This window comes from Macaca fascicularis, chromosome 12, assembly GCF_037993035.2.
Source record: "Macaca fascicularis isolate 582-1 chromosome 12, T2T-MFA8v1.1".
NCBI lineage: Eukaryota > Metazoa > Chordata > Mammalia > Primates > Cercopithecidae > Macaca > Macaca fascicularis.
Genome location: NC_088386.1, coordinates 115,320,464 through 115,348,440, shown reverse-complemented (window position 1 = coordinate 115,348,440; position 27,977 = coordinate 115,320,464). Strand labels below are relative to the sequence as shown.

General features: G+C 47.3%; 1 long non-coding RNA gene across 2 annotated transcripts; it reads right to left on the bottom strand.

Moving 5' to 3' along the window:
- Positions 1-12,236: 12,236 nt before the first annotated feature.
- On the bottom strand, positions 12,237-27,758 carry LOC135966622 (uncharacterized). 2 transcript variants are annotated; one of them, XR_010580104.1, is made up of 4 exons: positions 27,525-27,758; positions 27,274-27,434; positions 15,470-15,551; positions 12,237-13,278 (listed from the first exon to the last, which is right to left on the bottom strand). It is a non-coding gene; the product is annotated as an uncharacterized lncRNA (long non-coding RNA). The 2 variants fall into 2 exon arrangements; XR_012421512.1 differs by lacking the exon at positions 15,470-15,551.
- Between the last annotated feature and the right edge of the window lie 219 nt (positions 27,759-27,977).

The window sequence follows — 27,977 nt, the reverse complement described above, 5'->3', positions numbered from 1 at the left end:
CATTTCCTTATTTTGATGACATGCTGTGCCTCCTCCCCATCCCTCCACCCCTAAAGACCCTGATTCCAGCCAGTCTTATTACTGCATTCCCCTGACTTCAGTGACTGGGTCAAGGAATGGGCCTGGGAATGAGCAGGACCAATCAGAGACCTTCCCTGGAATTTATAGATGGAACTGGGATTCTTTAACTGGAACCTGTGGAAGCCATGTTTCCTGCCCCCTGGGGGAGTAGGAAGAAAGAGGTCAATATGCAAGAAGCAGAGAATGTTGGAGAGGAGGAGTGGGCCAGCCCCCTGGTTCCTGCAGTGCTTCTCTCAACTTTGTGAGTTGAGCTCCCCCACTGTCCTTCCTGGCCTTGGGCCAACAAACTTTCCTTTTTTTTTTTTTTCATTTAAGGCACTTGGTATTGCTTTGATCACTTACAGCCCCAAGAACCAGATTAATCTTCTGAAGGGGACTCTACACTCATTTCTGTGATGCTACTGGGACAACATTTCTGGAGCTCTTCTCTGTAAATGATCTCCAGACCACATAAGGAAATTGGCCTTTGGACCAGCCCAAGGCCTCAGTTCCTTGGTGAAATGAGGCAGAAAACAAAAAAATCATGCCATCTATTGTCTAGTCAAAACCAACAACCACCAGACTTGGCCCCAAACCACTTGGGACTGTTTTCAAAATTCAGTTCCACCCCTGAGGATTTGCTACCATGGAGGGTTGCAAATCAACACCCCAAGGCTTGGAAGGCAGGTGAAAGAGGAGCACTCCAAAACATTCTGTGAGCTGGGCAGCACCACTGGAGGGAGAGTTCAGCCTCCTGAGAGGACCACTCAGGATGGGACACACTAAAAACACTGACAATTTATTTGGATGGGTAGTGTACATGGTACAAAATTCAAGATGTACAAAAAGGCATAAAATGAAAAGTAAGTCTTCTTCCCACTTTGACGCCCAGCCACCCCAAACACTGCTTCAGAGACAACCAGGTTTTGGTTGTTGTCAGTTCCTTTCAGAGATACTTCATGTACACACAACCACATTTGCTTATGTGGAGCCCCCACTTCCGAATCAACCTTTTTTCAGTGACATAGAGCTTAGAGATGGTTCCATTTTAGTACATTGACAGCTAAGTCACTTTTACGTTGTGATAAAATATACATAAAATAAAATTCGCCATTTGAGCCATTTTTTTAAGTATATAGTTCAGTAGCATGAAGTACATTCACACTGTTGCACAACTATCCCCACCGTCCATCTGCAGAACTTTTTCATTGTCCCAAGCTGAAACTCCATATGTATTAAAAATAACCCTCCACCTTCCCCTCCTCCCAGCCCCTGGTAAACATCATTCTACTTTCCGTTTCTACGAATTTGACTCTAGGTACTTCATGCAAGTGGAATCATACCATATTTGTCCTTTGGTGACTGGCTTCCTTCCCTTAGCATAACATCTTCAAGGTTCATCCATGTTGTGACATGGGTCAGAATTTCCTTCCTTTTTAAGGCTAAATAATATTCCATTGTATGTATATACCACACTTTGTTTATCCGTTGATGAATATTTGGGTTGTTTCCAACTTTTGATTATTGCAAATAATGTTGCTATGAACTTTGGTGTACAAATATCTGTTCAAATACTTACGTTCAATTCTTTTCTGTAGATACTCAGATGTGGAACTGCTATATTATATGGTAATGCTATGTCTAAATTTTTGAGGAACTGCCATACTGTTTTCCACAGCAGCTGCACCGTTTTACATTGCTACCAGCAATGCACGTGGGTTCCAATTTCTCCACATCCTGGCTAACACTTGCTATTTCCTATTTGTTTGTTTGTTTTATAATATTAATAGTAGTCATCCTGATGGGTGTAAACCTCATTATGGTTTGTTTGTTTTGTTTTGTTTTTTAGAGACAGGGTCTCACTCTGTCACCCAGGCTGGAGTGTAATGGCACGATCATCACTCACTGCAGCCTCAAATTCCTGGACTCAAGCGATCCTCCTGCCTCAGTCTCCCGAGTACCTGGGACTACAGGTGCAAGCCACCATACCTGGCTAATTATTTTACTTTTCCATAGAGATGGGGTCTCCAAACCTATGTTGCCCAGGCTGGTCTCAAATTCCTGGGGTCAAGTGATCCTTCCACCTCGGCCTCTCAAAGTGCTGGGATTACAGGTGTAAGCCTCCACACCCAGCCTTATTTCGTGTTTTAAAGATAGGGTCTCACTCTGTTGCCCAGGCTGGAGTGCAATGGCACGATCATACCTCACTGAGGACTTAAACTCCTGGTCTCAAGTGATCTTCCTGCGTCAGTCTCCCAAAGTGCTGGGATTATGGAAGCAAGCCACCATACCTGGCTGCTCATTGTGGTTTTGATTTGCATTTCCCTAATGATTAGTGATGCTGACCATGTTTTCATGTGGTTATTGGTAATCCGTATATCTTCTTTGGCAAAATGTCTATTCAAATCCTTTGCCCATTTTTGAATTGGGTTGTTTGGGGATTTTTTGTTGTTGAGTTGCAGGAGTTCTTTATATACTCTGGATATTAATCCCTTATCAGATATATGATTCGCAAATATTTTCTCCCATTCTGTGGTTTGCCTTTTCATTCTGCTGCTAATGTCCTTTGATGCACAAAAGTTTGTAATTTTGATCAAGTCCTATTTATCTATTTTTTCTTTTATTGCCTGTGCCTTTGGTGTCATATCCAAGAAATCATTGCCAAATTCAATGTCATGAAGCTTTTCCTCTTTGTTTTCTTCTAATAATTTTATATTTTAGCTCTTATGTTTAGGTATCTTGTCTGTTTGTTGTTGTTGTTGTTGTTGTTGTTGAAAAAGGGTCTTGCTCTGTTACCCAGGCTGGAGTACAGTGGTGCCATCATAGCTCACTACAACCTCAAACTCCTGGGATCAAGCGATCCTTCCACCTTGGTCTCCCAAAGTGCCGAGATTACAGGCATGAGCCAATGCACACCTGGCTGTTTTATCCACTTTGAGTTAATTTCTATGTATGGTATAAGGTAGGAGTCCAGCTTTGTTGTTTTGCATGTGGATATCCAGTTTCTCAGCACCATTTGTTGAAAAGACTCTCCTTTCCCCCAATGAATGGTCTGGGCACCTGCGATGAAAATAATTTAACCACATGTGTGAGGGTTTATTTCTGGGCTTTCTATTATATTCTATCGGTCCATATGTCTGTCTTTATGCTGGTACCACACACTGTTTTGATAACTGTACCTTTGTAGTAAATTTTGAGCTCAGAAAATGTGAGTTCTCCATCTTTGTTCTTTTTCAAACATTTGTGGCTATTTGAGGTCTCTTGAAATTCCTTATGAATTTTAGGATGAATTTTTCTATTTCTGCAAAAATGTTGGTGGGATTTTGATAGGGATTATACTGAATCTATAGATCACTTTGGGTAGTAATGGTATTCTTAACAATATTAAGTGTTCCAGTTCACGAACATGGGATGTCTTTCCTTTGATTTTTGCCTTCTTTGATTTATTTCAGCAATATTTTATAATTTTCAGTGTACAAGTCTTGTGCCTCATTAGTTATGTTTATTGCTAAGTATTTTATTATTTTTGATGCTATTGTAAGTGCAGTTGTTTTAATTTATCATTGAGATGATCATGTGGGGTTTTTCTTCATTCTGTCAACATGAAGTATGATACTGATTGACTTTTATATGTTGAACTATCCTTGCATTCCAGGAATAAATCCCACCTGATTATAGTGTGTAGTCCTTTAAATTTTGCTGCTGAATTTGGTTTGCTAGTATTTTGTTGTGATTTTTACATCAATATGTACAAGGGATATTGTTCTGTAGTTTTCTTGTAGTGTCTTTGGCTGGCTGGCTTTGGTATGAGGATGATGCTGGCCTAATAGAGTGAGCTAGAAAGTATTCCTTTCTCTTCTAATTTTTGGAAGAGTTTGAGGACTGGTGTTAGGTTTGTTTGTTTGTTTGTTTGTTTGTTTGTTTGTTTTGAGACAGTGTCTCACTCTGTCGCCCAGGCTGAAGTGCAGTGGTGTGATCATGGCTTACTGTAGTCTCAACCTCCAGGGTTCAAGCAATCCTCTTACCCTCCCACCTCAGCCTCCCTAGTAGCTGGGACCACAGGCGTGTGCCACCATGCCTGGCAAACTTTTTAATTTTTTTGTAGACAGGGAGTCTCCCTATGTTTCCCCAGGCTGATCTCAAACTCTTGGGCTCAAGTGATCCTCCCACCTTGGCTTTTCAAACTGTTGGGATTACAGGTGTGAGCCACCATGCCCAGCCAGGTGTTAGTTCTTTAAATGTTTGTTAGAACTCACCAGTTAAGCCATCTAGTCCTGTACTTTTCTTTGTTGTGGGGTTTTGAGTCATTTTTCTTAACATCTTTATTTGTATTTCACTGCATAGACTTGGTATAATTTATTTGGTCAGTTCCTTATTGATAGACATTTATGTTGTTTCCAGTCTTTTGCTATTATAAGCAATGCTGCTGTGAACATCTTCAGGACGCCTTTGAACATAAATTTTGGTACTTTTTTTTGAGACAGGGTTTTGCTCTTGTTGCCGAAGCTGGAGTGCAATGCGTGATCTCGGCTTACCGCAACCTCGGCTTACCGCAACCTCCACTTCCCAGGTTCGAGCGATTCTCCTGCCTCAGCCTCCTGAGTAGCTGGGAATACAGGCATGCACCATCAGGCCTAGCTAATTTTGTATTTTTGATAGAGATGGGGTTTCTCCGTGTTGGTCAGGCTGGTCTCGAACTCCCAACTTCAGGTGATCCACCCGCCTCAGGCTCCCAAAGTGCTGGGATTATAGGCGTGAGCCACCACACCTGGCCACTTTTTTAAAAAAAACATAATGTCACATTATTTAGTGGTCAGGCCTCTTCCTTAATTGACATTGGAAATGGAAAGGTCCACCAGGACAAACGATTTCATTCAGCATTTACCAGAAAAGGGGACAATTTATAAATTTGTGTATGTGGGATGGTGCCTTGCACAGTGGGTACTAACAATAACTTTTGTTAAATGAATTAAGGAAAGAAGTTAGTCCTGCTCTCTGTTTGAAATATTTCCAGATTATTCAAACCTCAGAGTTTTAGAAGCTTACAGTCGGACCTCAGCAGGTCATGAGGCTGACTAGTCTCATGCTCCCACTTCTCGCTGAAGTCAGAAGTCTTCTTTACTGTGGCTCCAGCAAGCACTTGATCAGCTTGAATCCTTCCAGTCCCTGGGAACTTACTGTCTCTGGGCCACACATTCCATTCCCAAAGAGTCCCTGAGTACCTAACATGTCTCCACCGCAGCTCTGCTATTAGAAAACCTTTCCTTTGCCGGGTGCAGTGGCTCATACCTGTAAACCTGACACTTTGGGAGGCCGAGGAGGGCAGATCACCTGAGGTCAGGAGTTTGAGACCAGCCTGGCCAACATGGCAAAACCCCGTCTCTACTAAAAATACAAAAATCAGCCAGATGTAGTGGCATGGGCCTGTAATCCCAGCTACTCAAGAGACTGAGGCAGGAGAATCGCTTGATCCTGGGGGCAAGGAGGTTGCATTGAGCTGAGATCATACCACTTCACTCCATCCTGGGTGAAACAGCGAAACTCCGTCTCAAAATTTAAAAAAAAAAAAAAAGAAGAAGGAAAAGAAAAGAAAGAAAGAAAACATTTCCTTATACTCAAAGCCAGATGATATGTCTCTGCTATGCCACATATTCTAACCTGGGAGCCAAGCAGAGCAAGAACCCCCCTTTCACAGATCTGCCCTGCAAATATTTGGGGGCAGTGCTCATGCCTTTTGGAACACTGCCTGTTTCGTCACTCCCAGCTTCTCTCCTTTCCCTGACCAACTGAACCAGCAAGACCTAAACTTGTCATGGCCTCTGAGTGCCCCACAGGACTCGCCCTGCCCACCTTGTCAACTGCAGCTCACTCACCTCTCCTTCAGACTCCCCTTGCTTCAGCCTCCTTTCTGTTGGGTGAGGCTACCCAGCTCTCTCCAGCCTCCAGACCTTGGCCTTTGCTGTTCCCTGCTGTCCCCCAAGCACAATGTCTGGAGGGCATCAGGATGCCCCAGCAGATCTCTGAACCTCACAGAGGGTTCTCTGGAAGATGAGGGCCCTGGCTCTACCTAGGAGCCCCCAGATTCCATGCATGGCATGGATGGAGGGCAGGTGGCTAGTATGGGTGGATAGCTGAGGTGGCTTGGCTGGCATAGGGCATTTGGATTAGAAAAAACTGAAATAACTCAAAAAGGAGAGAACTGGCCCTTTACCCTGTCTGGGAGAGCGTCATTTGCTCTGGGATTCTAGGTGTGAGGCAGTGTTAATGCCTCCTGCAGTGCGCCCTCTCTCCATGGACTAATACCCACCCACAGGGGCGCCCCCTGCTCCTTCTTCCAGGGCCCCTCTCCTCCTCTCTTTTTTTTCCCAGCTGGGGACCTTGTGCTTCCACCCTGAGCTGGGTTGGGCCAGGAGGCAGCCATTGCATGAGAGAGCCTTGGGGAGAGCATGGCAAGGATGAACTCTGGGGGCCTAGGCCCTCATCAACTATAGCACTAGGTCATTGGCAGGGGGGTGAGGGGGCTGTGGTGGCAGGAGGCACAAGCATAGGGGTCGGGGGTAGAGTGGTCAATTGGAGGCGAAGATATAGGTGGACATCCTGGGGGTTTACCAGTTGACTGGGTTTACCAAGTCCCTGGCCTCGGCCCTGTTGTGATCTCAATGTGAGAGAGGTGACCAGGCCAGGTCACCTCTGGGGTCCCCTCAACTTCTGACAACCTGAGACTCTGGGTCCCAGCAGGGGGTGAGAACAATGAGTGGTCTCAGCTGAGTTTTTCTCTTGGGACTCACTGTCTGATGTCCCCTGGCCTCCCTGCCCAGAGCCCCTCCCTCCAGCAGCCCTCTCCCATGCATCCCCATCCCCTCCATTCACCTTCCCCCAGCTGGAGCAGCTGCTTGACCTCCACAGGCTGCTGAGGAGCTGAAGTGACTGTAAAAGGGAAGGAATGTCCAGAGGCGGCTGTTTCTGCCTGATATCACCCGGGGGGAGGCTGGAGAGTTGGGGGCCCAGCCGGGATGGCGTCAGGATTCTCCCTGAAACTCATCCCTCTCCTGGTGTGCTGCCTCCTCCCCAGGCTCAGCCAGCAATCCACCCCCCTCCTATCGGCCATGCTCCACATCTCATTGGCTTAAGACATTCAGGACATATCCTCCCTCTCCTAACTTTTTCCACCTCCAGCCCCCAGACCCTCTCCTGGGCCCCTTCCTTCACTGGCACCCCCACCCCAATTCTCATCAACCCCTCCTTCATCATCCTCATCACCCCCACAGCCCGACCTTGCTCCTTCTCCAAGGGGGGCCCCACAGCCCCGACTCCTGCCCCCTCCTGCCCCACGCTCCTTTTACAGACACAGAGTGCTGTGGACTTTCTGCCAAAGTAGGACAAGTCTGGGGCTAATCTCACCTCCTCCCCAGCCCCCAACTTCTCCCACCAAATAGGACAGCTTAGCCCAGGAAGGAGGATAGGAGAAGAAGGAGGCTGGGCCTCAAGGGGGAAGAGCTCATGAGATGATAGAGATGAAAGGGCTTTGTGGACTCTCAGTACCCTGTAAATTTCAGGTGTTATTCGCCCAGTAAGAGATGACGGGGAGGAGAGGATGGGACAGAAGGGTGGACGGGAGGGAAGGGGGGCTTTGGTAGCATTAAGAAAGGTCCCAGGACAGCACAGTGGCTCATGCCTGTAATCCCAGCACTTGGGGAGGTTGAGGCAGGAACATTGCTTGAGCCCAAGAGTTCAAGATCAGCCTGGGCAACAAAGTGAGACCTCCTTGTCTCTACAAATTTTTTTTAAAACAATTAACCAGGTATGGTGGTGCATACCTGCAGTCTACTGCACAAGGGAGGCTGAGGCAGGAGGATTGCCTGAACCCAGAAGGTCGAGGCTGCAGCAAGCTATGACTGAGCCACTGCTCTCCAGCCTGAGTGACAGAGAAAGATCCTGTCTCTAAAAGAAAAAAAAGAGAAAACGCCCCAGGGAAGGCTTCCTGATGCATTGGGAGCACGTGGCTGAACTGGGGGCCTGTCCTGGACCAGCTCTGAGACAAGCTGTGTGACATTGGACTGGTCACCTCCCCTTTCTGGGTCTCGGTTTATCCTTGCTTAAAGTGAAATATCCTTGGACATACCTCCCTACTCTGGCCCCAAAGAGAGGGTGAGAGATCTGTTTCTTTTTTCTTTCTTTTTTCTTTTTTTCCTGAGACAAAGTTTCACTCTTGTTGCCCAGGCTAGAATTCAATGATACAATCTCCACTCACTGCAACCTCCGCCTCCCAGGTTCAAGCAATTCTCTTGCCTCAGCCTCCCGAGTAGCTGGGATTATAGGTGCCCCCCACCATGCCTGGCTAATTTTTATATTTTAGTAGAGACCAGATTTCACCATGTTGGCCAGGCTGGTCTGGAACTCCTGACCTCAAGTGATCCACCTGCCTCGACCTCCCAAAGTGCTGGGATTACAGGCATGAGCCACTGCACCTGGGCCCCTTCTTTCTTTCTTATATTTCAACCTAGATGAAGAAAAGGAGTTGCACCCCTTCCTTGGAATTCTCTGTTGGGATCTCGGTGCCATCACTCCATTCTCTCTTCTTCCTGATTCATCCCCATTCCTTTCATCTTGCCTCATAGGCTTTTTTGGTTCAGCCCCTCCAGTTTGGTCAGATCCCTGCCCTCCTGGGCCCCTTCCAGGTTTCCTACATCCCTCTGAGGCTGTGAGGCTTTAAACAGGGCCTGAGCAAGCTGGCAATGACCTCACAGGGCCACTATGCACAGCTGCTATTTATAGCCTTATAGGATCATCCTCCTCTTCCTCCAACCAGCTGAGTCACGATCAGCTTGGGGTCCACTCAGACCCCAGGGCCTTCTCTGCCACTCCAAACCCCAGTCCACCATGGCACCCTGAACTGTTCCTGCCGCTGTGCGGGATGCTTTATTCTCCGAACCATCTGAGTACACAATGAAGATGAGTGTTGGGTTCTACACAATGCCCTTTTTTGGGCCCTCAGTGTTGTATGTTCTTATAGCCCAGCCCTTCATCCTTCTGTCTTCTCACACCTGCCAGATAGGCAGCCCATGACCTCAGTTCCACTGGACTCTACAGAGGTGTGGGCAAGGGGAGGAATTTGAGAAGCATCTGATAGGCCATGGCCAGAGTTCAGATCCTGGATCTCCCACTCCTGGGTTAGTTTCCTCACGTCTCTGAGCCTGTTTCCTCATCTGTGAATGGTAATTACAGCATAGGGTTGTTGGGAAGATTCAATGAGAAACTTGTCTACAAAGCACTCAGCACAGTGCCCAGCACACTTTGAGTGCTCAGTAAGTGCCCGCCATCACGAGTGTTTTTTGTATCCCCTTTTGACCAATAAGGAAACTGGTTCAGTGGGGGCCAAGGATTTGCTCAAGTCCTTGCTTCAGGTCAGCAGGTCAAGGCCAAGATTCAGACCCAGGACTGCCTGACTCCAAAGCCCTAGCTCTTCCTATGGGCTGTGGTGCCTCTGACAATAACACGGCTACCACTCACTGAGCATCTACTGTATACCAGGCACAGTATTATGGATAGCTGCCATATAGAATCACTGTCTCTCTAATCCTCACAACGCTGAAGAAACTCTTATCCCCATTTTAGAGCTGTGGATACTAGCCTCAGAGAGGTTAGGTAAGTTTCCTAAGGTTGCACAGCAAGTAAAAAACAAAGCCTGGATTAACCCTAGTCAGTCTCCTAGAAGTCCTGCTTATGTCTCTGTGTGGTCTCCAAGGCCTTACCACATACTGATTTGGCAGACACAGCCCTAGGTTCATCCCCTTTTAACTAGGCCCCATCAGGGACTCTCCAGGAAAAAGTCCCTTGTCCAGTATTGGACAAGTCCCTCCTAATATTCTGCTCTGCTCCTCTCTCCAAAACCCTTGCCCTCCAGAGAGGGTCTGGGCATGGAGGGGGAGGTTGGCAGGGAGTCAGGCCCCATTGACAGAGGAATCTGAACTTTAGCCCACAGGAAAGGCGGGTGGGGAGGACACTGGAAATTTCCCATCTGAGGGATAAAGAATCCAGTGGGGGCCCCTCTGCCCTATGCCACTCACAGGCTAGTCAGGCACGGGGCTCCCCACAGGCTACAGAGGCTCCCCTCAGTCCACCTTGGCCCCAGACTGCCCCCAACTGGCCTGGGAGCAGCCTCAGGTAGCAGCATCCACACCTCTGTCCCGGAGAGGCTGCCAGGAGGACTGAGACCAAAGTCCAGGCTTGATCTGCCGCCTCAAGTTTCCGAAAAGATTCCGGGGTCCACTGCCAGCCCCTGGGGATTCCCACTGCCCCAGCTCGTGAGTGCCAGATGCTCCCAGAGTGCATCAGGAATGTCCCAGATCCACTTCCCTTCCCAATTAAAGATCCCCAGAGTTACAATTTGCTGAAAACAGAGTGCTGGCCTTCTTTCTCCCTACCCACAGCAGTCAGAACGGTATGCCCCAACCGCCCCAAAGGGCCCTCCTAATGCCCCCACCTCATCTAGCCTCAAAGAGATGGGGCAGGTGCTCCCTCTGCCCTCTCCCAGGTGCCCCAGCCACCCTGGGTACCAGAATAGACCACTGACCGCCTGCCCTTGGAGCTGGGAGGGGCCACAGCCGGTGCTGCCACTCAGGCTGGGGGAGGGATCGGGCAGAGAGGAGTGGGCAGGATGGTGCTGGGACTGAGAGGGTGCTGGAGGGCTCCAGGCTGTTTCCAGCAGATCCTCTGTGCTGTACAGTGAGTTCCCACCAACACCCTACAAGCAATAGTGCCCCCCTACTCCCCAGCCAGAACAGGGCTTGCAGCTCCAGGCACCAGCTCAGAATGGGGCTGAATCTATGCTCCAACTTCTCCCAACCTCTCCTCTTCTCCTCTGGGACTCCACGCCAGCCCCAGCCCCGTCTAAGTGAGGAGGCCTTTATTTGGTGACCCCACATTCTAGCTTTTTGGTGTTGAGAGGGCTTCAAGCCTGGACTAGGATCCCTGCCCCCACCCCTAGGTCCCAGGCTGCTTCTCCTGGCCTTCCAGCTGCTGGTCCTCTGCAGTTCCCTTCTTGGACACCTCTCCCAGGCCCAGGCCCGATTTAGCTCCTTTAATCTTCCCGGTAACCCAATCCGGCCATTTCCTGAGCACACACTGCACTTCCCAAATGGCCCTTCCCTGGAGAGTGGCCAGGGCAGGGTGGCCTCAGCTCTTCCCTGGACTGAAGCACCCCCTACCTTCCTGCCCCAACATTCTACTCCTCTCTTTTTCCCCACCCCTAGGAGGCCCCAGGGCCTCTGGCTCTGCAAGCCTCTGTTCTGCTGTCCCAGCCTCTAAGTAGCCCAGGCCCGAGGCCCGAGCCCCCATCTCCAAGCCCAGCCCAAGTCCTCACCTGGTGCTTTCCTGCTTCCCGGCTTTGGTTGCTCGCGCTTTTCCTCTGCTTGCAACACCCTCACCTTCACAGGGCATTTCTTTTTTTTCCTTTCTTTTTTTTTTCCCCCGAGATGGAGTCTTGTCCTGCTGCCCAGGTTGGAGTGCAGGGGCGCAATCTCAGCTCACTGCAACCTCTGTCTCCCAGGTTCAAGTGATTCTCCTGCCTCAGGCTCCCTGGTAGTAGGGATTACAGGCACCTGCCACCCACACCCAGCTAATTTTTATATTTTTGTAGAAACAGAGTTTTGCCATGATGGCCAGGCTGGTCTCAAACTCCTGACCTCGGATGATCCGCCTGCCTCTGCCCCCCAAAGTGCTAGGATCACAGGCGTGAGTCACTGCGCCCAGCCTGCTCATGCTTTTCCTCTGCCTGGAACACCCTCACCTCCACAGGGCATTTCTTCTGGTGCAATGCTTACCATCTCCCTCTCATGGCCAGCTCCAGCCTCATTTCCCAAGTTCTTCTCAGAGCCCAGAGTGGCTTGGAGCCCAAACTGGAACCAAACTACCAGAGACCCTGATCCCAGCTCTTCCTCGCTGTATGACCTTGGGCAAGTTGCCTTCCTCCTTGTGTCTCCATTTCCTCCTCTGTAAATGAGGGTGATAACGCATTTCTCAGAGGGTGCCTATGAGGATTCATTGAGTTCCTTGATGTAAAGTGCTTTGAATAGTTCTGGGGACATAGTAAGTGCTATTTAAATGTTAAATGAAAATTATCTTTCCCTGCCTTGTATTACTATGACTTTATTTCATCCAAGTTAAGACACCATGAATTGTGAGACACTTCATTTATTTAATAACATCATTTCAAGGGAAAAAAGAAACATTACCATGTAATGTACAAATTATAAGTCATCTTCCAATTTCAGAATGTGTAAGTTGTTCAGGAACAGTAATATTTGTGTGGTGTGTGCGTCTTCCTGCTTATAAGAGAGTCCTCATTTCAGCCTTGTGTGCACTTATTACTTATGGTTAGTGCCCAAGGGCTTGAGTTCAAGTCCTTACTCCCAAATTTTATTTAGGTAAGCAATCTTGGTTAAGTACTTTGACTTCTTTAAGCCTTGATTTTTTTTCCTAAATAGCCTAAGTAACTCACAACAGTTGTAGTGAATATTAAGCAAGTTCATATATACACGCACATATATATATAAAGTGTTTAGCGCCATATTGGATATTCAACACAAAAGCGCTATCATTATGGTGTTGATTTTGAAACGTTTGTTGAATTGAATCACACATCTCCAAAGACCGGGGACGCGGAGACGATCTGGTATTTCATGGTCCAAGTGCCCTCCAGTGGCCATAAGGGGAAGCTGCAGGCTTCCGATGAACTTAGGGGAGCCCTTCCTTAGCCAGCCCGGGAAATAATTCAGCCACGCCCACCCATAGTCAGGCTTATCCAGTTTTCCTGGAATTCTTCACGTTATATTTCATTTTACAAAGACCTTAAAGGGCTTCTAAAAAGTAGGATAAAAGACTAAAAGGCAGAGCTTTGGCCCAGGAAGGCTGCAGCTTGGCCATACCCTGTCCTCAAAGCCTGTAGGCCCAGGGCCCCAGGCAGGCAGGCAGGATGGTGAAATGCCATGCCAAGCATCACTTCTCCTCTGACCCAGACACTGTGGATCTGTATTATGAGAGAACTCACTTGCCTACATCCAAAAATCTAGCTGAAAACAGCATTAGCCCATTCTAAGAATCTGCATCCATGCTTTGACATATTTGTCATTTGTTTACTCATGCACTCCTTTCTTCAATTGTTCCTTCATCCATCAATATTTATTGAATACCAAGCTTGGCAGCCTCACGTCCTAGGTGCTGGGGGTTAAAAAGATCAATTTAACACAGACACAAACACGGCCACCAAGAGTTGTTCATAATGTCCCAGACACCACATGCAGAGTTAATCCTTGTATTCGAGTGTTTACAGCTTCTCTGTGTGGCTGAGGGGGCGGGCGGGGGGGGGGTGGCACGGGCAGAGAAGTGAACATCAGATCCAGGCTGCCTGATTTCCCCCAACGAAACATATCCATAATGGGAGCTTTGTCTGGCTAGGTCAGGGAACTGACTTCCTCCTCCTGGGCCACACTGCTGCTCTGAGAAATCCTCCCTGATCTCAAACACTGACCAAACTCCCAGCTGCATCTATATCAGTATCCCTGGTCTCTCCTTCCCCACCATTGCCCTTTACCCAGGGCCCAGAGCCGGGAGTCAGGGAGGAGAGGTGTGTTTTTAACCCACCTTGCAATGGATGGCCTGGCCAAGGCTGTTACTTACCGTGACTTAGCAGCCACATGCAGCGTATTGCCATCTCTGGCTCACTCCCCCTTGCCAAGGACTGAAATGAAGGACCCTCACTCTAGAGCATTGCCAGGGGTGTGCGGGGGGGCAGGGGGGATGTCTGCAAGTGCCCAGGGTCTGTCTTTCTGGAAGATGGCAGGAGGGAGAGGAAGACCTGGTGAGTGTCTATTACTGATTGTCCCTGGGACCCTGGTGGCCTCCCGGAACTGCCACCTCCCTCCTTCCCTTCATGATCAGACTTTTCAAATGTCCTCCCCACACCCATCTTCGGTTTCCCCTTGCAGGCTCCTCATTGTCCCATTTCCTCAGAATTCTTGCAGCTGCAGTCACACAGGCTATTGGTCCCCTGCTGGATCCTCTACTCCTAGACCAGTGCTGTCTCACAGAAATACAGTGGAAGCCACGTATGTCATTTTGAATGTTCTAGTGGCTGCAATTTTAAAATGTAACACAAACAGGCTGGGCATGGTGGCTCACGCCTATAACCCCAGCACTTTGGGAGGCCGAGGCGGGTGGATCATTTGAGGTCAGGAGTTCGAGACGAGCCTGGCCAACATGAAGAAACCTTATCTCTACTAGAAATGCAAAAATTAGCCAGGAGTGGTGGCAGGCGCCTATAATCCCAGCTACTTGGGAGGCTGAGGCAGGAGAATCGCTTGAACCCAGGAGGGGAAGATTGCAGTGAGCCAAGATGGTGCCACTGCACTCCAGCCTGGGTGACAGAGCGAGACTTTGTATCCAAAAAAAAAGTAATAAAAACAGGTGAAATTAACGTTACTAATATAGCAATGATAGTATATTTAACAATGTATCCAAAATACTATCATTTTAACCTGTAAGCAATATCTTAAAATGGAGATATTTCATACATTTTGTACATAATCCAATGTGTACATTGTTTTACAGGTATAGCACTTCTCAGTGTGAGAGGTACTTGAAGGTGTAGCCACATGTCAAGGGCTCAATAGCCCTGTGTAGCTGGTGGCTGCGGTACTAGCCAGTGCAGTTCTAGAGCCTTCATTCTCTACTTGGCATCCACACTTTGGCTGAGTCCAGTAATTATCCCATTCCCATGTGGCCTGTCTCCCTTGAGAGATTCGAAATCCATCCTCCCCCAGGGGCAGAGTCCTCATTTTACTCATCCCTCTGTCTCCCAGGGCACCATCAAACTGTGCGCCACACCCAGGAGGCCCTCAAAGCATGTTTGTTGATGGGAGTGAGCGTTGGGGATTGATTTTTGTGGTTCAGTTATGGCTGTAAATGGTGTTTTATAGATTGCTTCTATAGAAGCACCCTGCTGCAATATTAGCAGAAACAAGCAGCAGTGGTTGTCAGCATAGGCAGAGGCCTCAGGGCAGATGGGGCTCCCTGAATCAGGCGCGGGAAATCCTGCTAGACGAGATACCATTTCTCTGGTTTAAGAGCCTGTCATTGCCACAGCGTGCTCCTCCAAGCAACCTCATCTCTGTTAGAGCTCAGAGATAGCCCCTGTCAGAGTGCATTACACAAAGGATGTGTCTCCAGCAGCCCGCCACCAGGTTGACTGCTCCTCAGGGCAGAAATAGAAGTTATTCAGGTCGACAAGAGCCTGGGCCACAACAGATGCACAAGGCATGCATTTCGAATGAATAAATGAATGGATGACCGGAGCCAGTGAAGCCTCTCATTCATGTCTTCATGCCCCAGAAAGTCTTTATTGAGCACTTACTACATCAGACACTGTGCTTGATACTGGGACACAGCAGGGAACAAGGAAACAGGGAGGGCCGTGTCCTCCTGGAGCTCACATTCTGATGGGAGAGACAGACAATAAAAAAGTAAACACGTATTAGTGAAATAATTAGAGCATTGGCTGGCAGGAAGCAAACAAAGGGGCCAAAATGGAGAATGAGGGAAGAGTTCTTCAAGGAAAGAAGAAAGTCTCTATCCTTAGCCTCCCAGAATACAAGACACCCCGCCCCCAGGTCAGGTGCCAACATTTAGACATTGGCCACCATATACATCAGCCTGAGGCTTGGGGTTCCCTGAGGATGTTACTGCTTCAGATTGCACTGATGATGTCATAATGGGCTCTAGGGATGATGGAGAGCCCTGGAAGTTGGGGCCCAAGGCAGGGGGATGATCTGGCAACAAAGGCACCCGGTTCAGGCCTGTCCACTCAGACCCAGTCTCCGGCCCTGGGAGGAGGCGAATAGGTCCCCATGGCTCGGAGCCTCTCCACCATGTTCGTCCCCAACAGCTGGCTCAGTGGCTACCACAAGGTAACCGGGGCCTGTCTAGTTCTGTGGTCAGCAGGAGTGTCCCAGCCAGTGCAGACACATGTTCCTGGGCACCGGCCTTCCGTGAGCCATGCACTGGCTTAGGCATTATGGGGATAAAGAGATGAATGAGATAGGGTCCCCTGCTCTCAATCTGCTAACAAACTAGACCTCCAGCAAGTGGGTTAACAGAATAATACTCATCATCATCTTGGCTAACTTGGCAGGATTTAATCTTTCCAAACAACCCTGTCTGGTGCCCTATTGGCTCCACATTGCCCAACAACTGAGTTCAAGGGCAACCCAGCCATCGGCACAAGTGTTTTTTGAGAATTTAGATGAGTGTTTCTCAGGGTGATCTAAAGATGGCAGAATTACTTGCAGCACCTGTTAAAAGTGGAGATCCCTGGGCCTCAGCCCAAATCTTCCAAATCAGGATCTTCAGGTATGGGGCTCATGAATCTGCATTTTAAAAAGCACTCAGGGGATTCGCACCCTAAACACTGCCTTAGAGTTTAAACACCTGTCAGTTTCCAAGCCCCATGTCTGCTGGACCAGGGTGGGTCGGTTTCTGTTTGAGATGGTTGTTGGCCTTTGATATTTTTATTACTGATGAAAAGCCATGATTCATAAGCTGCTGGTGGCCAGCTGTCAGTTTGGAAAGGAGTCAGAGGCCACTGAGAACAGAATTTTCTATCTTTTCAACCCATCTATAAAATGCCTACCTGAGCAGACACTGTTTAAAAGCCATTAAAATAGCAGACACAGAATCACCCAGTCCCTGGAACTTTATAGACATATTTACTCAAACTCAAGTGCTTGCAAAGAGTAAATAAATGGGAAGCAAAATGAGTAAGCATCCCTAGAAACACAAACTGAAAGTAAACAGCCCTGTTCACTAAAATAAACAGGACAAATCCAGCAAGGATTAAATGACCTCTAGTCGGGTTGAGAGCCAGAAATGCCCCATCTTGGCTCCCAGAGGAAGGCAAGGGCCTGTGCCCGCCACCTGGAGGGGGTGCGTCAGAAGCTGTATTCCTTGGGGGCTCAGAGCCGGGCCTGCAAGGGCAGACATTACCCTCGGGTGGTAGGAGTGCACCCCAGGCCCCCTGGCATCCTGCTACAGGGCCTGAAAACCCTCATGTTTAAAGATTAAGAAGTGTGTCCTAAAAGTCTTCTGAAAAAGACCACGTTTTCTAGAGGCATATTACCCCAAGTTACTTTTTTTTTTTTTTGAGATGGAGTCTTGCTCTGTCGCCCAGGCTGGAGTGCAGTGGTGCGATCTCGGCTCACTGCAACCTCCACCTCCCGGGTTCAAACGATTCTCCTGCCTCATCCTCCCAAGTAGCTAGGATTACAGCCATGCACCACCACACCCAGCTCATTTTCGTATTTTTAGTAGAGACAGGGTTTCACCATGTTGGCCAGACTGGCCTCGAACCCCTGACCTCAGGTGATCCTCCCACCTCGGCCTCCCAGAGTGCTGGGATTACAGGCATGAGCCACCGCACCCGGCCCCAAGTTACTATTATTTGCCATTTATTCACTAATTTAGTAAACATTCATTGAGATCCTACTACATGTCAGGCCAGGCACTAAAGATATCAAGAAGTGGTGCATAGACCTGTGCTTAAGTTGCTCACAGTTTAAAATGAGAGATAATACTGGCTCACAAGTACTGTCCACTTAACTATTTGAAGAACTCAGTGATGAGCACCCTACATGCATTATCCCATTTACTCCTCATAACATTACGAGGTTATGACTATCTTCCTCTCATTTACAGATGAGGACGCTAAGGCTCTAAGTCTGTGGTGTGATGGTAGATGTTTAACAGCTAGCTCTCTGGGCCAGGTGTGATGGCTCACAACTGTAATCCTAACACTTTGGGCGGCCAAGATGGGAGGACTGCTTGAGTTCAGGTGTTTGCCACCAGTGTGGGCAACATGGTGAAACTCCATCTAAAATTAAAAATTAAAAAAAAGAAAAGTATCCAGGCACAGTGGCTCACGCCTGTAATCCCAGTACTTTGGGAGGCCAAGGCGGGGGAATCACTTGACGTCAGGAGTTTAAGACCAGCCTGGCCAACATGGCAAAACCTTGTCTCTACTAAAAATACAAAAATTAGCCAGGCATGGTGGCACATGCCTGTAACCCTTGCTAATCTCCAATCTCATGACTTTAAATAGCATCTGTACCCTGACAATTGTCAAATTTACATATCCCCAGCCCAGATATCTCTTCTAAACTATATATAGTCTCACGTATCCAATTGTTTTTGCACAGTGTCCGTGTGGGCCTAATAAGAATCTCCAGTGTAATGCCTTAATCTGAACTCATTGTTCCCCAAACCTATTCCACCCACATTCTTTTTTTTTTTTTTTTTTGAGACGGGGTCTCGCTCTGTCACCCAGGCTGGAGTGCAGTGGCCGGATCTCAGCTCACTGCAAGCTCCACCTCCCGGGTTCACACCATTCTCCTGCCTCAGCCTCCCGAGTAGCTGGGACTACAGGCGCCCGCCACCTCGCCGGCTAGTTTTTTGTATTTTTTAGTAGAGACGGGGTTTCACCGGGTTAGCCAGGATGGTCTCGATCTCCTGACCTTGTGATCCACCCGTCTCGGCCTCCCAAAGTGCTGGGATTACAGGCTTGAGCCACCGCGCCTGGCCCCACCCACATTCTTAATCATGTGGAGACTACTTGGAAGGCTGAGGCACGAGAATCACTTGAACCCAGAAGGCAGAAGTTGCAGTGAGCCAAGATCACGCCACTGTACTCCAGCCTGAGCAACAGAGCGAAACTCTGTCTCAAAAAAAGAAAAAAAAAAAAAAAAAGGAAAAGAAAAGAAAAAACCAACTAGCTCTCTGGAAGAAAAAAATGGCCTGATTTGTAGTGTTTGCCAATCTCAATAGTGTAAATACTTGCAGGCCTGTCTCAAGCTTCCTGCCTGATGTCTCTGAATGTGCAACAGGAAAGAGATGGGGGTGGGAGGGGAGGGGGGCTGGCTCTGGCACAACACGGCAAACACGACCCACAGCTAATAAATGCAGGAGCCAGGATGTGAGCCAGGTGTGTGGATCCCGAGCCCACACTCATAACCGCTTTGTTATACTGTCACTAACTACACAAGAGCATTGACATTCAAGGGGGATACATCTTAAGACCTTTGTGAAGTGCCAGTTTTACAGTATTCCATAAAGCACGCAGAGTTAGTAACCAGCACTTTCCTATACCTCTTTGTTTTCATCACTAACAGGAGCAGTTGGTTTTCCTTTGAGGGCCATTCTAAAAACCTTTTTATTTGGAAATAATTTTACCTTCCCAAGAGGTTGCAGAAATTGTACACAGAGGTCTGTGTGCCCGCCACTCAGTTTGCCCAGATGGTTACATCTTAGATAAGCACAGCACAGTATTACACTCAGGAAAGTGACATAGGTAAAATGCGTGTGCATAGGGTTTGATGCCATTTTTTTCCAGGTTTGCCAGATTTAGCAAATGAAAATACAGGAAACTCAGTTAAATTTTGTTTTTAGTATAAGCATATCCTACGCAATATTTGGGACATACTTATACTGAAAAGATTATTCCTTTTTTTTTTTTTTTTTTTTTTTTGAGATGGAGTCTCGCTCTGTTGCCCAAGCTAGAGTGTAGTGGCGTGATCTCAGCTCATTTCAACCTCCACCTCCTAGGTTCATGTGATTCTCCTGCCTCAGCCTCCCAAGTAGCTGGGATCATAGGTGCCCACTACCATACCCGGCTAATTTTTGTGTTTTTAGTAGAGATGGGGTTTTAACATGTTGGTCAAGCTGGTCTCGAACTCCTGACCTCAAGTGATCAACCTTCCTTGGCCTCCCAAAGTGCTGGGATTACAGGCATAAGCCACCACTCCTGACCCTTATTTTTCTTAAGTTCAAATACATTGGGCATTCTGTATTTCATTTGGCAACCCTAATTTTATCACAGGTAGAGTCATAACCACCACTATAATCAAGACATATAACTATCCATCACCATTAAGATGTTCCTGAGCCACCCCTTCATAGTCACACACATCCCTCCCCGAATCCTCCCCAGCCCTGAGCAACCACTAATCTGTTCTCCATCTCTATAATTTTGTCATTTTTTTCACTCAGCGTAAGGCACCTGAGATCCAGCCATGGTATTGCATTTAGCAACCACTTGTTCCTTTCTATTGCTGAGTATTATCCCATGAGGGTCCTTTTTCACAAAGAACAATTATTTTTCAAAATTTCTTTAATTCAGTAAGTGTTTCTTGTATATCCACTACCTGCCAGGCACCGAGGATTGCAGCAGCAAAGTAAAATTGGTTACACGTCACAGGCCAGCAGGTTACTTCCGGTTGACAGAGACTTCTTCCTGTGGATCCTAAGATAGGAGATGACACTGGTGCTAGGAGGGGAGGACTGGCCTCCCTGAGCACTTCCCTCTGGAGACGCTAGGGAAGGCTTTGTGAAGGAGCTCAGGAGGCAGGGTTTGCTGATGGATCTGACATGGGGTGCAAGAGAAAGAGATGCACCAAGGCTAACACCAAAAGTTATGACCTGAAATTGGAAGGACAGAGTTGCCATTTACTGAATGTATGGCAGACACATCTGACGGCAATAACCGAAGCACATCCTGAAAATGACCCTGAATGGCAGATATACTTGATATGTGTTTGGAGTTCTGAGCTGAGAAATCCTGGAGTGGGCAGCCTAGAGATCCTCATCTATGAGGAACCTCTGAGCCCCCTTCCCATCCTGTGGAACAAGGGCCGTACAGGGGACCGAAGCCCTTTATTTTGGGTTAAATGAAGGTTGCCAGGTGGAGGTTGTTACGGAGCGGGTGTTGAGTGAAAATGCATGCTTTCTGCAGGTGACAGCGGTTCTACTGTCCAGCTCACCACCACTGGACCATCTCGTATGTAAGTTCTCCTCAATAGACCCCACGTCAGCCAGGCCCAGTGGCTCACCCCTGTGATCCCAGCACTTTGAGAGGCCGAGGTGGGCAGATTGCTTGAGGTCAGGAGTTCGAGACCAGCCTGGCCAACATAGTGAAACCCCGTCTCTACTAAAAATATAAAAATTAGCTGGGCGTGGTTGTGCATGTCTGTAATCCCGAGGAGGCTGAGGCAGGAGAATCGCTTGAACCCAGGAGGTGGAAGTTGCAGTGAGCTAAGATCGCACCACTGCACTCCAGCCTGGGCGACAGAGTGAGACTCCCTCTCAAAAAAAAATCTTGTCTTGGTTTGCTGGCTCTGGGTCTCTTCTTTGGCCTCTTGAACCTGGAGCCTTCCCTATTGGAGTGGACAGGGCTTCAGCACAACACTGAGATGGGAAGAATGTGGATGGAATAGGTTTGGGGTACAAAGAGTTCAGATTAAGACATATTACACTGGAGATTCCTATTGGGCACACACATGGAAACTGTGCAAAAACAATTGGATATATGAGAATATATATAGTTCAGAAGAGATATATGGGCTAGGGATATGTAAATTTGACAATTGTCAGGGTATAGATGCTATTTAAAGTCATGAGATTGGAGATTAGCAAGGGAGTGAGGGTAGAGAGAATTCTAAGCACTGAGCCCTGAGGCCTTCCATTTAAAGATGGGAGATGAGGCCAGGCACGGTGGCTCATGCCTGTAATCCCAGCAATTTGGGAGCCCCAGATAAGAGTATCACTTGAGGTCGGAGTTGGAGACCAGCCTGGCCAACATAGTGAGACCTCATCTCTATTTTAAAAACATGAAAATAATAAAATAATAACAACATTAACGATGGGAGATGAGGAGGAGCCAGAAGAGACCCAAAGGAGTGGTGGTGAGGGTAGTAAGTGTCTAGGAGGCGAAGTGAAGAGAGTGCTCCCAGGAGAGCAAGCAGCTATGTCAAATAGGACCCATGGGTCAAGGACAATGAGGACTGAAAATTGACCATTGGGTTCAGCATTGTGGAGGTTGTTTTTGACCTTGACAAGAAAAGTTGTGGTGGAAGGATGGTGGTAAAACCTCATTCTAGAGGGTTTACAAGAGAAAGAGAGAAGAGGAATCGGGAAAAAGTCAGTCTAGATAGCTCTTTTTAAAAGAGATTTACATAAAGAGGAGAAGGAAAATGAGGCCACTGCTGGAGGGAGACTGGGGGTTAAGAGAGGATTATTTTTTCATGGGAGAAATTATAGCACATGTATATGTTAATCAGCTTGACCCACCAGAACTGTGGAGACTGATAATGCAGGAGAAAGGGAAGAACTGTTGACATGGTGTCCTTACGTAAGCAAGACGGGTGGAATCTTGTGCACAAGTGGAGAGGGTGGCCTTGGATAGGAGCACAGATGGTTCACCCACAGAAATGAGGACAGCAGAATATGGAGCTCAGATCCTGGTAGGAGCCTAGGCGTGGCAGCTTAAAACTTGCGGAAATTCTCTTTTGAAGGCTTCTATTTTCACAGTAAAATGGGAACAATGGTCCTCAGCTGAGAGTGGGGATGGAGGAGGACACTGGATGAAACTGTCCTCCAGGAGAGCAAAGCAGCAAATGGTCCAGGAGATGCAATAGGACCTCTGGGCAGTACAAAGAACACACTTAGGTTAGTGGTTGAGTTTAAAGCAAGCTTGTCTGGCTGGGTACAGTGGCTCACTCCTGTAATCCCGGCACTTTGGGAGGCCAAGGCAGATAGATCACTTGAGGTCAGGAGTTCAAGACCAGCCTGGCCAACATGGTGAAACCCCATCTCTACTAAAAATACAGAAATCAGCCTGGCATGGTGGCTCATGCTTGTGAGCTGCTTGAGATGCTGAGGCAGGAGAATCCCTTGAACCCAGGAGGCAGAGGTTGCAGTGAGCTGAGATCATGCCACTGCACTCCAGCCTGAGCAACAGAGTGATACTCTTTCTCAAAAAATAAAAAATAAAAATAAAAAAAATTTTTTTAAAAAAAGGGTAAACTTGTCCAACCCACCGCCCATGGACCGCATGCAGCCCAGGACAGATTTGAATACAGCCCAACGCATATTTATAAACTTTCTTAAAACATTATGAGATATTTTTGAAAGTTTTCAGCTCATCAGTTATTGTTAGTGTTATTATTAGACCAATTAGCTATTGTTCGTGGCCAATTCAAGACCAGCCTGGCCAACATAGTGAAGCCCTGTCTCTACTAAAAATACAAAAAATTAGCCAGGCATGGTGATGCGTGCTTGTAATCCCAGCTATTCAGGAGGCTGAAGCAAGAGAATCACTGGAACCCAGGAGATGGAGGTTGCAGTAAGCCAAAGTGGCGCCACTGCACTCCAACCTGGGCAACAGAGTGAGACCTATCTCAAAAAAAAAAAAAAAAAAAAAAAAAAAAAATTAACTGGGTGTGGTGGCAGGTGCCTATAATCCCAGCTACTTGGGAGGCTGAGGCAGGAGAATCACTTGAACCCAGGAGGCAGAGATTGCAGTGAGCTGAGATGGCGCCACTGCACTCTAGCTTGGGTGAGAGAGTGAGTCTCCATCTCAAAAAAAGAAAAGAAAAGAAAAGATATATGTATCCTATCAACTCACAATGAAGTGTATGTAATGACTGCTATGTTCACACAAAAGTATTTGCACTTTAATATGTGTTAAACCAAAAAGATGAATGAATAATGGTAGCATTCTTAACATCAGCTAAGATCTGCCGGGGAAGATTTTCTCAGAAGGCCAAGGGCAGGAATGATTCTCAGAAACTTTTTCTTTCTTGATCTCTAGTCATCCCATGACTTTCCCATCTGAACTCCAAATCCATTACCATTCCCTTACCCAGAGGTGACCATTATCCTTCCAAACCTGTTTCTATCCATTTACATATGTATTTACATAACATCTAGAAATATAAATTTAGCTCATTGTGTGAGTTTTATCTAAATGTCCTCACCTTAGATTCTAGAAATTGCTTTTTTTTTTCACTCAACAGTATATTTGGAATTCTTTTCTGTAACAGTTCCTAAAGATTGACCTCCTTTTTTGAAATTTTTATTAACTGCTACACAGCACTTTAAAATACTGTGTCTCAAGCATTCAAATCATCTAGGAATCTTGTTAACATGCAGATGCTGCTTCAATAACTCTGGGGTAAGCCCTGAGGTTCTGCATTTCTAAAAAGCTCCCAGATGTTATCGATGTTGCTGGTCAACAGATCACACATTTAGTAGCAAAGATGTACAGTATGAGTGGAGTAGTGTGCTGGGGCCAACTTGGACAAGCTCATGAATACTGATTGTCAAACTTCCAGGAATTTGGTGAGTTTGTTGTTAAACACAGCAATCATTAAAAAAAAAAAAAACTAAATTATATACACTTACAATTAAATACGTTATATTACAGATAACAAAAACCAAAAATCCATCACTTTTCCAAACATTTTACTGCCTTCTTAAATCTGTGCTGTTGATGTTACGTCTATCTATTGTGTCTGCATGGTGGAAATCTACATAATGGCATGCTTCTGCACAGCTCTTCCCAACTCCATTCAGTGACATCATCTCGACAGCTTGAAATCGGCCATGGGGAACATTTACACCATAGAAATTTGGGTATAAAGGTCTTCTGGGGTGAGCAGGTCTATGCAAACCTACCCCCAAAGTTCAGGGAAGCTGAAAAGTCGAAGAAAGAGGCTGACATATCCAGTCTCTCAGAAAGAAACATTTCATAGGGACTTATGAATAGAGGCCACACTTTCAGAGATGAAATGGTAGATTACCCTGCAAATCCAGGGCTCCATAGGGAAAGAGTGTGTTGAATAATTGAAGTTGACCCCTCAGGCAAAGTCATGAATGCTATGTGAATCTGCCTAAGGGCAGGATTTATGGTAATAGTAGGTAAAGTAGAAAACTTAGAGTCATTCCTGGAACAGAGGTTGTTGAAAAGTCAACATGGCAGATTAGCTTCCCAGATGGAGTTGCTTTAGCCTCCAGAAAACGCTTGCATTACCCCAAGCCTTCTCCAACACTTGATATTACCCATCTTTTCCATTTTTGTTAATCTGCTAAATAAAAAGAAAGGTATCTCATTTTTATTTATTTATTTTTTGAGATGGAGTCTTGCACTTGTCGCCTGGGCTGGAGTGTAATGGCATGATGTTGGCTCACTGCAACCTCCGCCTACCGGGTTCAAGCAATTCTCCTGCTTCAGTCTCCTGAGTAGCTGGGATTACAGGTGCCCACTACCATGTGCAGCTATTTTTTTGTATTTTTAGTAGAAATGGGGTTTCACTATGTTGGCCAGGCTAGTCTGGAACTCCTGACCTCGTGATCCCCCCACCTTTGCCTCCCAAAGTGCTGGGATTACAGGCATAAGCCACCACGGCCAGCCAGTATCTCATTTTTAACTTGCATTTTCCTGTTTAAAGTAAGATTAGGTGTCTCATATGTTCATAACCAGAAATTTAACAATATTTCTTGCTCTTGTAAATACAGCCTTTTTACTTTTTTTTCTTTTTTACCCAAACCAAAAATGGTCAATAAGAACCTTTTTTATTTTTATATTTTCTAGGTGATTATTGTACAAGAAAGTCAGTGTTTTTTAAATTAGGCTACCCTTCCTACCAGTTCTAATAATAGCTTGATCGTTTATTTTCTTGGGGATTCTAGGTAATCATATAATCTATAAATAATGACCAATTTTACTTTTCTGCGTATACAATTGTTAATTTTGTTTTGTGGTACTGGCTCTGACTACAGCTCCACATTGTCTAGCAGCAGTAATAGCTCATCAGTGTCTCACTTCTGATTTGAATAGGAACACTTCTGTATTTCCCCAGTAATGTTTGCTCTAGATTTCTTGTAGATGTCCTTTATCCTCTTCCTGGTTTCTTAGGGGATTCTTTTTTTTAATCAAGAATGGAGGTTCAATTTATCAAATGTTTACTTTCACTTTCTTTTTTTTTTTGAGACAGTCTTGCTCTGTCGCCCAGGCTACAGTGCAACTGCGCAATCTCTGCTCACTGCAAGCTCTGCCTTCCGGGTTCACACCATTCTCCTGCCTCAGCCTCCCGAGTAGCTGGGATTGTAGGTGCCCACCACCACACCCGGCTAATTTTTTTTTTTTTTTTTTTTGTATCTTTAGTAGAAACGGGGTTTCACCATGTTAGCCAGGATGGTCTCGATCTCCTGACCTCGTGATCCGCCCGCCGTGGCCTCCCAAAGTGCTGGGATTATCGGCGTGAACCACCGCGCCTGGCTCACTTTCTAAGTTATGCATTTTGGTGATGTTTGAATCTATTACACAAGCATGTACTCTTTCCTGTGATCAGAAAGAACATTAAAAGTGGTTCCTTATTCAGGTTGTCTCCTTCCCTTATACATTGTAGCCTTATTTCAGCCCTTTCACTGTCCTCCTTGAATGTGTCCCCTCCCCAGGAGGTGGAGGACAAGAACGTTCTCTCCATGTCCTGCTCAGCATTGAGCTTTATACATAATGGTATGTATGTATGTATGTATGTATGTGGAGACAGAGTCTCACGCTGTCGCCCAGGCTGGAGTGCAGTGGCACGATCTCGGCTCACTGCAACCTCCGCCTCCCGGGTTCAAGCGATTCTCTTGCCTCTGCCTCCTGGGTAGCCGCTGGGATTACAGGCACGCGCCACCACGCCCGTCTAATTTTTGTATTTTTAGTAGAGACAGGGTTTCACCATGCTGGCCAGACTGGTCACGAACTCCTGACCTCAAGTGATCTACCCACCTCGGCCTCCCAAAGTGCTGGGATTACAGGCGTGAGCCACTGCACCAGACCCATAACGGTATTTCAACAAACGGTTAGGGAATGCCATGAATTTCAGCCAGCATCTAGTGCGTGAATTCTTGAAAACTCCCCTGCCATATCTACTAGTTTGAAGTGAGGGCTGCAGGACCTTTCCAGCCTCTCCCTATCCCACCCTGTCACTCCCGACCCCACGTATATAGACGGCAGATTGCTCCATAAACCTGTGATGTCTGGAATTTTGATTGGACCCCTAGTAGCTGGGCCCTGTTTGGGATCTAGAGGCCACCAAGAGTCCTGATCAGTTCCTGCATCTAGGAAGGTGCATAGGGTTTAAAACTGCTACTCACTACTCCTGACATGGGAATACTGGAAATGCCAATAATATGGAATTTTTTTTTCTGTTGTTTTAACAAATGGAAAGGGCACAGACATCAGAGTCAAATTCACCCAAACAGATTCACCCAAACAGCTATGTGATCTTGGGCAAGTCAACTTCTGTGTCTGTGGACCTCCCATGTAACATAATATTTTACCAAAGTGTATAGAAAAAGGTCCAGAAAAGATCTGAGAGAAGCCTGTAGGGTTGTTCAAAGCCTCTGCAATCAAATTGATGGAGCTCAAACCCCACCTGTGCCGTTTATTACTCGATGGATCACTCGTCTCCGTATCTCAGCTTTCCTTATCCATGCATAAACTGGGGACAGTAAGAGTACATAGTTGATGGGCCAGATGTAAAGATGAAACGAGGTAACAAGCCAAGCTTTATCATAAAGCTAAAGCTCACCGTGAGCTCCCCATGGACATTAGCCTTATTGCTTTGTCACAAGGGCGGCTGTGGCGAGAGACAGCACTTTGTACCGTACCCGTTGGCCCCGGTGAGCTGGAAGGGGCGAGTTTTTTATTGCCCTCGCTGCACGGGGCACGGGGAAGGGGGCCGTCCGCGGCTGTCCTAGCACCTCCGCGGCGGCAGAGGGCCCTGGCGGCAGCTGCGGGTCGCTCGGCGGGGGCCGGGGGGTGCGGGGCGGGCAGCCCCCGCAGGGGCGGAGACGGGGGCGGGGCGAAGGCGGAGGCGCGGCCTGGAGAGGGATGGGGCGGAAGCGGGGCGGACGGTACGGCGAGGGGGCGGGGCGGACGAAGAAGCGTGACTAGGGGCGGGGCGTGTGGCGCAGCCTGGGGAGGAGCGGGGCGGAGTGGGCGCCACTGCCTGACTAGGGGCGGGAAGCGCAGGGAGGCCTGA